Below are 12,672 nucleotides of genomic sequence, written 5' to 3'. Positions count from 1 at the left end.
CATTTAAAATATGATTCAATTCTGGCATAACATCTGAATTTAGTAATGCTGCAGAAATCTGTGTTCCACTTCCTATCCCCACTGTTTGACATTCAAGGTAGATATGCTTTTAAGAAACCTTGGGCCTTGTTAGTAACACATGCATTTTAGGCAGCTCTTGAGCTCTTAACCCCAGGATTGTCCACATATTAACACCCAAAATTAGTTTCACGCACACTTTGGGTGACTTAAAGTTATGCCGCTCTGGGGCACTTCAAAAGTACTTTAATAACTTAAGTCTCATTGACTGACAATACAACTTGGATTCCTAAGTCACTTGAAAATGTTACCAATTCTGATATCTTTATCAAAGGCGTCTGATGGAACTAGTAACATCAGCACAGACTCTTGCTCTTTGGCCATTGTTACAAGATCAATAGTGAACACCAATAATTGCCTCTCTGTTTTCCTTTTTCTTTTCATAAATGCTTGTTGAATGTTAAAAGTGTTGTTAAGATATAGATGCTATAGAAAAAAACAGGTCTGAGTTTCTTTACATGGACTCCTGACCACAACAGACCAATGCAACATTTTCACATTTATCTTACCTAGACATAATACTGACCTTCACTGTTGTAGCCTGAGTACAAACACAAGCTTTTCCTAAAGTTTGTCCTAAAGTTTTTACTTTTAGGTTTCTCCCTGTTTTTATCTCTGAAGAGAGCCTGTTAAATTCAGCTTACAGCTAAGGTTTTCTCATTTGGGTTTGGAGCTTTATCTGCTTTTTCTTCTTGTTTCTGACATTGGGAAATACTTTCCTTACCTATATATGTTTTTTTCCTTCAAAGCTATCCTTCATACTACTGTTAAATAAAATTAAAGTGCTTACCTCATGCTCATTATGCAGAGAAATCCAGATATCCACCAGGAGAATCTTGGTAGGCTAACACTCCAGTGTGGTTAAAAGCTGTTACTGAAGACCTGTGGTGAAGAGTTTATAGTTCGAAACATCACTGAAGCCACAGATATACAGAAGAGAACAGATAAGTTCCCCAGTTTTGAGCTTACCATACAAAATATACTGCAATAATCACCTGATAGTTTATAAATAGAGATTGAAAGTAATAACGTATGTGTGAGAGAGAATGAAAGAGAGAGAACATGAGCAAATTCTATGTTGTAGAATAGCATGAATGCCAGCATTTAAATTATTATTAAATTCTGGCATAACTTCTGAATTTAGTATTGGTGTAGTGATTCTTTTTCACTCTTTAGTTAGATAGCTCATCAGAGTACCTTCTGGTTTTTACCATTTGTCAGTTAAGCACTGAGATGCACACAAAAAACTTGAGATTTGCCTTTTCCATTATTATTGTTTACTTTCTATCCCTGGCTTGAATGGGACTGCTGACATGAGCTGAAGAGGATTTAAAGTCCATGGAATTTAAAATGAATGGGATTGCTTGTTTGAGAAATTAGGGAGAACTTGGGGATATGGCCATTATATAAAATATGCAACTGCTCTTACAGAAACTCCACTGAACCTTGCTCATTTGTGCTTTCAGAGTAGCGTCACGTGGACAAAATGAATGAGAAACACCTATACTTTAACATAATATGGGTTTCACTATTCCAGAAAAGGGTCTTAAGGGTTAAAAAAAAAAAGAGACGCTGCTGGGAATATTTTCTTTGCCACATAACAGAATCTTTGTGTATTTGTCAGCCGTGAAATAAAGAAATGTTTTTGGTAGAAAGAACATAAGCTTTAAATGGCCTACTATTACACTGTGTTAATCTGTAGCACTTCAGAAATCTATGTTCCACTGGTCATCTATCTGACCATCACAACTGTTTGAATGCTGGCCATTTCTGATGTAACTTTCTATATTCTTCCAAATAGTCTTGAGGAATTAGATGAAAGTGAATATAGTGGTTTCAAGAGGTATAGCTGGTTCTTTTTCCCAGGACACAAACGTTAAAAATAGTAAATTTGGCCACTCTGAACAACAAAGTAGAATTGTCTGAAAGTTTACTTGAAATATTTTGATCTTATCATGCAGTGGTACATCTCGCAAAGAAAATATGAATAGCAGTTTTTCAAAGGTAAGATCAATAATGTAATATAATAATAAAGTGAAAATATTGACTTAATCTACCTTTGCAATGATAGACAACACGTCACAAGGGAGGATGTGTTGGCAAGGTTATTTTTCATTATGTTAGACTTACCATTGCTATGGTTATAGTCTTTTTTGTGCCATTAAAAAAAAGTGGAGGCTCTATGTGGAGCCTGTTAGAGAAGTAGCACATAAATGTAGCAAGATTCCACATGCTGATAAGCATGAGTTAGAACGATTACATAGAGCCAATGTTTGATTATGTGTTTTCCTCACATCAACACTATTGTGAAGAGACCAACATGAAAATGCAATACCTTTACATGCACTGTATACTACACAGGAGAGCTCTGCTTTAGCTCTAAAGGGACCTTGTGTTATACAAGTGGATTGTAATAGAGAAGTTCTATTACATGTGTCAGGTACTCTGACATTTGCTTAAAATCAGCTCTCTGAATACTCTTGCCATTGAACTTATTTGCTAAACATTGGCAGAAAGTAGCTGTTTAACAGCACAAAGACAATGCAAATCTCTCTTAGCAATTTGATTAAATATTCATAATATATTTTTCTTTTTTTTAAAGAACTTGCCCAGCTCTGCCATGTGTCTGGGGACACATGCCAGTCTGAAGGCATGTCTAGGGTTAGATGCTGTAATCTGCTATGGAGTCTTGAAATGCTGCTCCAATCCCATTTCTTCTTCAAAGTACCTTATAGCTTCATAGATTCATAGATGCTAGGCTCGGAAAATACCTCAACAGATCATCAGGTCCTACCCCCTGCCTAGGCAGGAAAGAGCACTGGAGTCAGATGACTCCAGCCAGATGCCTATCTAGCCTTTTCTAAAAGACCCCCAAGATAGGGGAGAGCCCTACCTCCCTTGGAAACCCATTCCCAATTTTGGCCAACCTTACCGTAAGGTTTTTCCTGATAGCTAGCCTAAATTTGCTCTTTGTCAGTTTGTGACCATTGTTCCTTGTTACCCCAAGAGGGGCTCTGGTGAACAGAGCATCTCCGATTCCTCGCTGCGTCCCCCTAATGAACTTGTAAGCAGCCACACAATCACCTCTCAGCCTTCTCTTGTGGAGGTTGAAGAGATCCAGGTCCCTCAGTCTCTCCTCATAAGGCTTGTCCCATAAGTCCCTAAGCATATGAGTGGCCCTCCTCTGGACCCTCTCGAATCTATCAACATGCTACTTGAAGTATGGCACCCAAAACTGGAAGCAGTACTCCAATCTGCAGTGTGACTAATACTGCATAGAGGGGAAGTATCACCTCCTTGGATCTATTTGTCACGCATCTGCTAATGCATGATAAAGTGCAGTTAGCTTTGCTGATGATTTTTCATCACACTGACAACTCATGTTCATCTTGGAGTCCACTATGACTCCGAGATCCCTTTCCACTTCTGTGCTGCTGAGAGGGGTCACTTCCCAGCCAGTAGGTGTGCTGGATATTTTTGTGCCCTAGGTGCAGCACTCTGCACTTGTCCTTGTACTGCATCCTATTGTGTACTACCCACTTTTCTAACCTGTCCAGGTCTGCCTGCAATCATTCCCTACCCTCTAGAGTGTGCACTTAACCCTACAATTTTGTATCATCTGCAAAATTGGATAAAGTACACTTCACCCCCACATCCAAGTCACTGATGAAGATATTGAAGAGTACAGGTCCAAGGACTGAACCCTGCGGGACCCCACTACCCACATCCTTCCAGGCTGATACTGATCGTCTACTACCACTCTCTGGGTGAGACTGCTAAGCCAATTTGCACCCACCAGACTGTGTAAACATCTATGTCACAGCCTCTTAATTTATTTATGAGAATAGGATGAGATACCATATCAAAAGCATTGCTAAAGTTCAAGAAAGCGACATCCACCCCTAACTCCTGTGTCTAAGCATTTTGTGACCCTGTCATAAAACAAAACCAGACTGGTCAGGCATGATCTACCTGCTACAGATCCATGCTGGTTTCCCTGCTGCATTATTTTTCCCTCTGGACTCCCACAGATATGATCCTTCATAATCTTTTCAAAGACCTTTCCAAGGACAGAGGTGAGACTGACTGGCCTATAATGACTCAGATCCTCCTTCCTCCCCTTCTTGAAACTAGGACCGCATTGGCCCTTTTCCAGTCTTCCGGGACCTGACCCGAGCACCATGAGCACTCAAACAGCCGTGCCAGTGGTTCTGCTATGACACTGGCCAATTCTTTCAGTACCCTCAGATCCAGCTCATCCCAGCCTGCTGACCTGAACACATCCAGTCCATCCAAGTGACTCTGCACCAAGTCAGCATTGGCAGTTGTTGGGCTGGTGTCCCTCTGAGGCCCATCTAAGAACCCATTACAAAAAGACTTTTTGTTGTTTTTGTGTTGCCAGCCTCAGCTCTGTTGTTGCTTTGGCCTTTCTAACTGCCTCCTGTAAGTGCGGGCCAAGTAGGTATACTCCCCCTTGGTAGCCTTCTTTTTTGTCCTTAGGCTCCCCTGGATTCCCCTGTTTAGCCAAGGAAGTTTTTTGGCTTCTTTCCCCTTTTTCCCTTGTACTGGGATAGTCTTCCTGTGTGCCCGAAGGATTGCCCCCTTTAGGAACGACCACCCTTCCTGGACTCCCATCTTGCCAATACTCTTTTCCTGCAGTGTGTCATTGACTGCACTCCTAAGCACAGTGAAGTTAGCCTTCCTAAAGTCAAGCACTTCCACCCTACTAGTTATCTTACCCACTCTACGTTATATAGTGAATTCAATTGATTGGTGGTTACTGTCCCCAAGGTAACTATGAATCTGCAGCTCCCCTACCAGTTCCTCCCCTGTAGCCAACATCAAGCCCAGTAAGGCATTCCCCCTAGTGGAACCATAGACCTCCTGTGTTAGGTGAAGGTCCTGCACGCAGGTTAAGAGCCTACTTGAATGGTTGGATTTTACCGATTGCTCCTCCCACCAGATGTCAGGGTAGCTTACGCCCCCCGTGACAACTATGTCCCTAGACTGTACGGCCTCTGAGAGCTGCCTCAAGAATTCCAAGTCCATCTTTTCCTCTTGGTGTGGTGGTCTGTAGCAGACCCCCACCACCAAGTCCCTTTCTCCATGACCTCCATGCATCCTAACCCACAATGCCTCAATTTTCTCCTCCTCTGATCCCATTTTGATTAGGGTAGCTGTATAATGCTCCTTTACATAGAAAGCAACCCCTTTCCTCCCTACTTTGTCCTTTCTGTACAACCTGTAGCCCTCAATGTGTATCACCCAGTCATGGGTAGGGTCCCACCAGGTTTCTGTTAGCCCCACTAAATCAAAATTATTATCTGCAAGCAGAAGTGCAAATTCTTCCTGCTTGTTCCCTATGCTCCTAGCATTAGTATAGAGGCACTTGAGACCTCTGAATGGTGCCTTTGCTGCCCACCCCCCTCCATTCTGATGCCCAAAGGGCCTCTTGGTACTTACCTGGGGTGTGTTGCTGCATGTCTTTCAGTTTGTAGGTTCTACACTCTTTCCATCTCCTGCCTCCCTGTCCCCCATCATACTTAGTTTAAAGCCCAACATAGGAGGTCAGCCAACCTGTAAGAAAAGAGAATCTTACCTTTTGTAGAGAGATGAAGCCCATTGTGTCCCAGGAAGTCCCTTGCACGGAAGTGTGGATCATGGTCCAGGAAGCCAAAACCTGCATGATGGCACCAACTCCAGAGCCACGGGTTGACTTCCCTGACACAAGTGACATGATGCCTACTGCGACTGCTGACTGGGAGGATCGACAGGAAGCCCACCTGTGCCCCTGTCTTCCTAAGCCTGGTCCCCAGAGCCCTGTAGTCACTCATGATATGGTCTGGACTAGTCCTGGCCACTTCATTTGTTCCCACATGAATGAGGACCATGGGATCGTTGTCAGAGGGCTGGATGAGGTCAGAAATTCTCGACGTGACATCCCTGATCCTGGATCCGGGCAGGCAGCAGACCTCATGCACCATGGTACTTGGATGACAGATGGGTCCCTCTGTTCCTCCCAGCAAGGAGTCACCCACAACGATTACCTGACTGGCCCTCAGCTCACTTGGTGATGGCAGCAGGACCCTCCAGTGCACTTTCCCCCACTGCACACTCATCCAGTGCAGCCCAGGCCTCATATTTTTTCCCCAACTGCACCAGGAGAGCTGTCTCTGTGGCGAGAGGTCTGGACCCTGAGATGACCGTCCTCCCCTCACCAGCATCTGCTTCAGGGCATTCCCTCGCAGCTTCCCCTCCAGAAGTCTTGTGCTGCAGAGAATGAAAGTAGCCATCAATCTCTTCTTCAATTTCCCTGATCCCCTGCAGCCCGCTCACCTCTGTCTGGAGTTCCCTCACCTGGCCCTCCAGGGTCTCAATCCGGGCACATGTGGAACAGGCAAGGGAACCCTGGCCGCCACACTACCCCCAGGCCTCAGAAGTCCCACCAGGCAACCCCCACAGACAGGGGGCCAGGGCACTGCCAACCCATCCAAGGAGCCCGTCTGGGTAGAGGCCTCACAGGATCTTGCAAAAGCATACAATGGCAACATTTGAAGTATATAAGTTGAAATTGTGGTGATCATGATTTCGTTTGTGTTACCTTCTCTACAGGTAGATTCAGCAGATGCAGCCCGATGAGACTAATCTTAAACATTTTAAGTCTTAGGACTATGCTAACCATATTATATTCTCTACTATAGGGGTTAATTTAAACTTCAGGCAGAAAGACATACTTATTACAGTGTGTTATCCTCTTATTAAACTGAGGAAAATTGTAACTGTTGGGAACAGATTATCCATGATTTCTTATTCCAACTGATTTTATATTAGACCCTGCAAGAAGAAAAAACATCAGCTCCTCCTTTTTTCCTTCAACCAGTGCAAGAGAAAGAGAAGCGTTAGTATTAAATGCTGAACACTAGCATTAGGAGTCAGATAAAAAAAATAACTAAAGCATAACCGAGGTCTAAAGTACCCAGATCGTACACGCTGGCCCGCAGAGTAGGATCCAGAAACTACAGTGAGGTGTCCAAGATTTGTGCAGTGTATGGGGAAGAGTCATTATGTGCTTGGCAATGGCAATCCAAACCAAGCAGGGAGGACTGCCAAAGTGCCATGTGAGGGAAGTAGCCCTTTATCCTGAGCTTAGACAATTGAAAGCATACTTGAAAGTATTCTTTGACAGAACTGAGCAGGGCTTGAATCTTGTTAAAACTACTTCCAAGCAGATGCCATAATCACAAGACTACAGTGTTGGGTCCCTTCTTCTTTGCTTTCCTTTCAGCCCTTTGAATCTTGCATTCCCTTCTGCACAGCGGTTCGTGACTCTTCTTACTACAGCACTAACAGAAATGTCTGACCCGGAAGGTTACTTAACCTCTATCTCTTGGTCTTCACCTATAGAAACAGAAACCTTTACAGAAATACACATTCTACATATATACAACATATAGAATACCTTTGTGCTGTGCTTTTAGATCTGAAGGTATGTCTGGATAATGTGAATGAACAATATGAAATGATATAAATATTACATAGGAATAATATGAAAAAGGATATTTTGAGAGGTTAATGCTAAATTAGAGTATTATTTCCCCCAAAACTAGGAGTCCACGTTTGTTTCTTTGTTTAAATTATAGGTGCCAAATTGCCATTAAATTTTCTGTTCTCGGCTTGTGTAAAGATCCTACAAGGTCAACTACAATAATGGGGGAAAATAACCATTGGTCATAACAATGGCTAGATAATTTCTTAGAATGTAATGGGGAAACTATTTCTTTGGCTACTGGTAGTTTTTGGTCATAACATTTGTTTATACAGTTTTAATCATCCCCGTTTTAAAATTTACAATACTTTGCTCCAAGAAAGACTTTTCATACTTTTCATAAGATAATAATACTTCAGCAGAATGCCTGTCAGGTTATCTAAATGTTTTGAAAGCATTAATGAATATGTCTTAATTGGGTGCATCTACATGAGATGCTGATTGTGCAGTAGCCAGAAAATAATGCACAGTAGTTCATCACAGCACTGACAGTGCTAATATGCTACTGCACAGTATTTTTAGGTTATTGCGCAGTAGCGTCACGTAAAAGACATTTGCAGATGCTGCTGCACAGAAACTCCAGTTACTGTGCACTTATTTAGTACTTGCTACTACAAATACTAAATACATGTGCAGTAATGACTGTCTGGTAACATCTTGTGTAGACACGCCAACTGTGATGTGTGCTTATCACCTTATCACCTTATACAGTTAGTGAAACTGAGGCTCAGAAAGGTTAAATGTTTTGTTCAAATTTGCATAGCAAATTAGCATAGAACGAAGACTAGAACTTTGCTTTCCTATTTCCAGTTCAGTGATTTAACCATTAGTGATTTAACTACTGCTTTCGCTTTTGGAGAGGATAAGCAAGGTTCCTAATATTAAATTTCCATATTAACTTAGTGACCTCATTGAATGTTCCCATCCAAGGAAAAAGTATGCTGTCTAAGGAGCCAAGTTTCCTTAAAGTGCATATTGAATCTTGGAAAGCTGAGAGGGGATTTGGATTCAGACTATACCGGCGTGGAACCACTATCTGTAGTCTGGACTGGTGATATCACCAGGCTCTGCAATTCTTTGCTGGTTAAATTTTGATTGTTTGTTCTCCTGAGAAATAGAAGTAGAAGGATCTGTATGCTAGCAAAAATGTCATTGTCATAGTTTAAAAAAATAAAAATAGAACAAAAACCCAGCAGCATTTGTTCTGTTCTTTGGGGGGTAATTTGTAACAATGGCTTATGTTAGAAATCTGAAGGCTTGCAAACATTTTTTTTTTTTGAGTTTTCAGTGTTTTGAGACAGAATGATTGCCTGACACAAGCTCTCAGTTACAGTTATAAGTCACACAACTATTTAAAGAGCTCCGCCTTAACCATATGTACCAGAAAAGAAAGCCTTTTTAAAAAACAAATATTAGGCTGATTTACCATTGTGCTATCACATTTTAATTCCTTATTTTCTGTTATTTATGTGCAAATAGAACAGTGGTACTCAACCTTCTGGCCCCATGGGCCAAATGAGTTGCACAGGGCTGGTCCACAGGCTCAATCCCATGGGCAGGATCAGTCTACAGACCTGACCCAGCACAGGCTCAGTGCACAGGTTCAGCGTGCAGGTGCAACCCACCACACTGGCCAGGCCCACAAGCCAGATTTGTCTGTGGAGTGACCCTGCAAAATCTACCCTACTCCACCCCATTTTTTCCACATATATATAATATCTGCTTATAACTCATCTGTCTTTCCATAGGTATATTGATTCACTTGTCCAAGACTTCTCTTGCATTAAGAATCCATCTCTGTCTAACAGGTGACCATAACAAAAAACTGGAATGCTTATCTTGGTTTTCTTTCAGCTTTACTGAGAAAAGTGTTATCAAGGAAGAGGACCTTAAAATATGTTTGAATGGTACTCAAATTCCAGGTTATTCTAATTTTAGCTGAGAGCAAATTTCACATTGGCAGCTTTGGCTGAAACTAGATGCTCTATCCCTTCATGTCTTTTGTTTCATCCTGGGTTGTCTTAATGTGTCTACTGGGACCTTGACTGCTACATCTATACCTGAAATTCCAGCTATGATCCACAAAGACAGAGGCCTGTCCTTTTAATATATTTGATGGTCATTATCAAAGCAGGGGTTTTCAAAGCACTTTCCTTTCTTAACCTATATTGCTTTGGTCCTGTCTAGCTTGAGTTTGAGCCAGCAGGTTTCTATCAAGGTGCTGTTCATCTTCTGTAGGCACCACAACACCTTTGTGGTGGTAGTGGTGGTGGTGGTTTTATCTTTTGAAAAAGAGAAACACACATGAATGGTCCTGGTAGCAAAACTTCTGGCATCTCATCACATCTCCAAATATTTGAAGAAAAGAGGAACACAGTAAGTGCCTCTGAAGTTTGCCACTAGTGAGGGGAAGACATTGCCTATCATCACCATGCCCTGTTAGAGAAGAAGCATTGAAGTACTGTGCCACATGCAACAGTTGGCATACAGGTGGGTCAACATCACTCTAGGGACAAGCTTCTGAAAGGCTATAGAAAGGCTGAGAGCTTTAGGCATTTAAGATAAGGTATCCATTGTGATGAGGACAGCAAGATACTAGTTCTTAGCAGGGCTGTCTCTGACCTGTGGCTTTATCTGAAGCATTCAGGAAATTTGGATATATTGTCTGTTGTTAGAGCTTAGCTGTTGCTAAACAGGAGATTGGAGACAGGATGTTAATTACAAAAGGCTTCTGAATCAAGTTTTTTGAGGGAATATTTCTGAAAGCTTATTCCTATATTTTTTTTCTGGAGACACCTGCAAATTTGCTTCCCTGAGCAAGAAGCTGATAATTTTCCATTAGCAGAGGATACAACTGCTGTTTTCTGTCATGTGCCAGCTAGAAGGGGCATAACTTTGCTTTATAAGTGACTGATCAAATACTTCTCAGGATGCATGATGGAGTTGAACTCCAGGTGTGTACTGGGGCTTTTCGTTCTTCCTGGTGAGTTCCTCAGGCAACATGACCTTTGCTGCTAAGTAAGAGGAGTTCTCAGTATCTAGTACTTGAGGCAAATATTTTATTATGCAGCCAGTTCACTCTGCTGTTCAAAATTGCATCTGTGCTGGTAGTGAACCAGAAGGGGGCTGGCAGATATTACATTTTTAGCAGTCTTTGTGCCAGTTTTGTGTTACCAGATCTTTCATCCTAAAACTGGCAGATCTATGACCCGAAAGTTTCTTTTTCACCACAAATTTAACACCTGAACAAGTATTTCCGTCCATCAGTATCTCACAATGCCCCACGTTCTCTTCTCCCCTCCAAGAGAGGGGGAGAGTGGCTGGCTCCATGGTAGATTTCCCAGATGCAAGCTATCAGGGACCACTGCCCCCTGCCTGGTCCAGGTCCTCCTGGACCCAGAAGAAGGTGACTCTGTCCCAACCCCGCTGTTCTCCTCCCCAGTCACTTCTTGCGGTGACAGGGTCAAGGGTGACAGAGCTGTGTGCAAGGGGGGATGGCTGGGGCTGTTTGGAGACAGAGACTCTGCCTGCAACCCAGGAACTTTAAAGGGCTACTGGTGCTTGAATGTCAAAAGCACTGGGAAATGTAAAGGGGTCCTGGGCTGCCTAAGACTGGCTTCAGCTGCCTTTGAGGCTGCCCAGAAGCCAGAAACTTTAAACACCTTACAGAGAGCCCAAGACTAGGGGACATTTCTGCAGCCCGTTTCTGGTCTCAGCTTTTGGCATGGCAGCAACAGTTATCAAGCAAAATGTCTTGCATCACTGAAAAGCTCTCCTGGGGATGGCAGGAGCCACAGAGCAGCCCTTTATGACTTCCTGCCAAGACAGTGTGACTTTGTGGTGACAGTGTTGCCCTCCAGCCAGGGGGCTCTGCCTATGTGCCCACGTGTTGTGATCTAATTTTCTGTGGGCTGCAACCTTTGTAGCGCTACAGAACTAACATCTGTCAAAGGCCAAAGCTTGTATTGGCCTTTGGCACCAAGGTAGCGCAGTCTTGGAACAAGTTTTTGTGCTAACATCAGGGGTATAGGTTGGTCTAAGGACATATGAAAAAGGATATTTTGAGAGGTTAATGCATAGGCAGGCAAGGTTCTTTGGGTAAATTCGATATCTTTTATTAGATCAACTAAAATAGCTGGAAAAATTCTTCTTTGCAAGCTTTCAGGTACAAACATCCTTCTTCAGGCTAAAGAAGTGTCTGCAGTTGGTCTGAGCAAAGCTTGCAAAGAAGAATTTTTCCAACTATTGGAGTTGGTCTAATAAAAGATATTGGATTTACCCAAAGAACCTTGTCTGTGGTGACATCTGCATTTGCAGCAGAGGTGCGTTCAACTTGGGTGGTATTCTCACATAGTTTCTCAGTAAAACACAGATATTCTTAGCCACCGTGAGAAGGGAGGCATATTTAGAGTCACTTGTGGCCATTTGAAGACCAACTTGTTCTAACAACTTATCGGCTCCTTGGCTTTGAGGTTCAGTGCCTTGCGTTCTGGGAGTGGAAATTTAACTGAGTGAAGTTTTTCTCTGCTGAGCCAGTTTTGTTGGTTCACTTCCCTGAAAGGAGCTCAACAGTCAGTGGGAAATGAGAATGCTCACTACCCTAGGTCCTACCCTTAGGCAAATAGTCAAATCCTCAGAAACTGAAGCTGAGATGAAAAAATAATCCAAGTCAGACATAAAAATATTCCTATTTAGACTGCTTAGAGATTGGCAAGTGGTTGTCATGGTTGCTGAGTCTGGCTTAAAAAGGAATATTGAAGGATTTCAAATAATGATCTGAACAACCAAATAGAGCAGAAATTAATTGACTTGAAATACATCTACTAAAAAAAAGATCCAGGTACTGGCTAAACAAATGAGTAGTCATTAGAGGTAACTTTCTGACCAAAACAGGCTTGGACATCATGTAAAATTAAGGACTGTTATAAACTAATAATCACTTCTCAAGTTAAAATCTGCACAGGTTAATGAGAGATTCAAAGCACCAATGAAAGCATTTAGTTGTTACTCCTACATGAGCAAAAAATTATTTTTCTGCAGTAAAAGGA

The 12,672-nt window shown here is 42.4% G+C and overlaps 1 protein-coding gene across 1 annotated transcript in view; it reads right to left on the bottom strand.

The window, feature by feature from the left end:
- Nucleotides 1-957, bottom strand: part of LOC109312640 (probable G-protein coupled receptor 141) — a 33,085-nt gene extending 32,128 nt beyond the window's left edge. Inside the window, exon 1 of the mRNA XM_019538754.1 lies at nucleotides 869-957. The gene's annotated coding sequence lies outside the window, so the exon portion shown is untranslated. The remainder of the gene's footprint in view (nucleotides 1-868) is intronic.
- Between the last annotated feature and the right edge of the window lie 11,715 nt (nucleotides 958-12,672).

The sequence above is a fragment of the Crocodylus porosus genome, unplaced genomic scaffold (genome assembly GCF_001723895.1).
Source record: "Crocodylus porosus isolate Cpor-Errol unplaced genomic scaffold, CroPor_comp1, whole genome shotgun sequence".
Taxonomy (NCBI): domain Eukaryota; kingdom Metazoa; phylum Chordata; order Crocodylia; family Crocodylidae; genus Crocodylus; species Crocodylus porosus.
The sequence above is the reverse complement of the archived record's forward strand: the minus strand, read 5'-3'. Positions and strand labels throughout refer to the sequence as shown.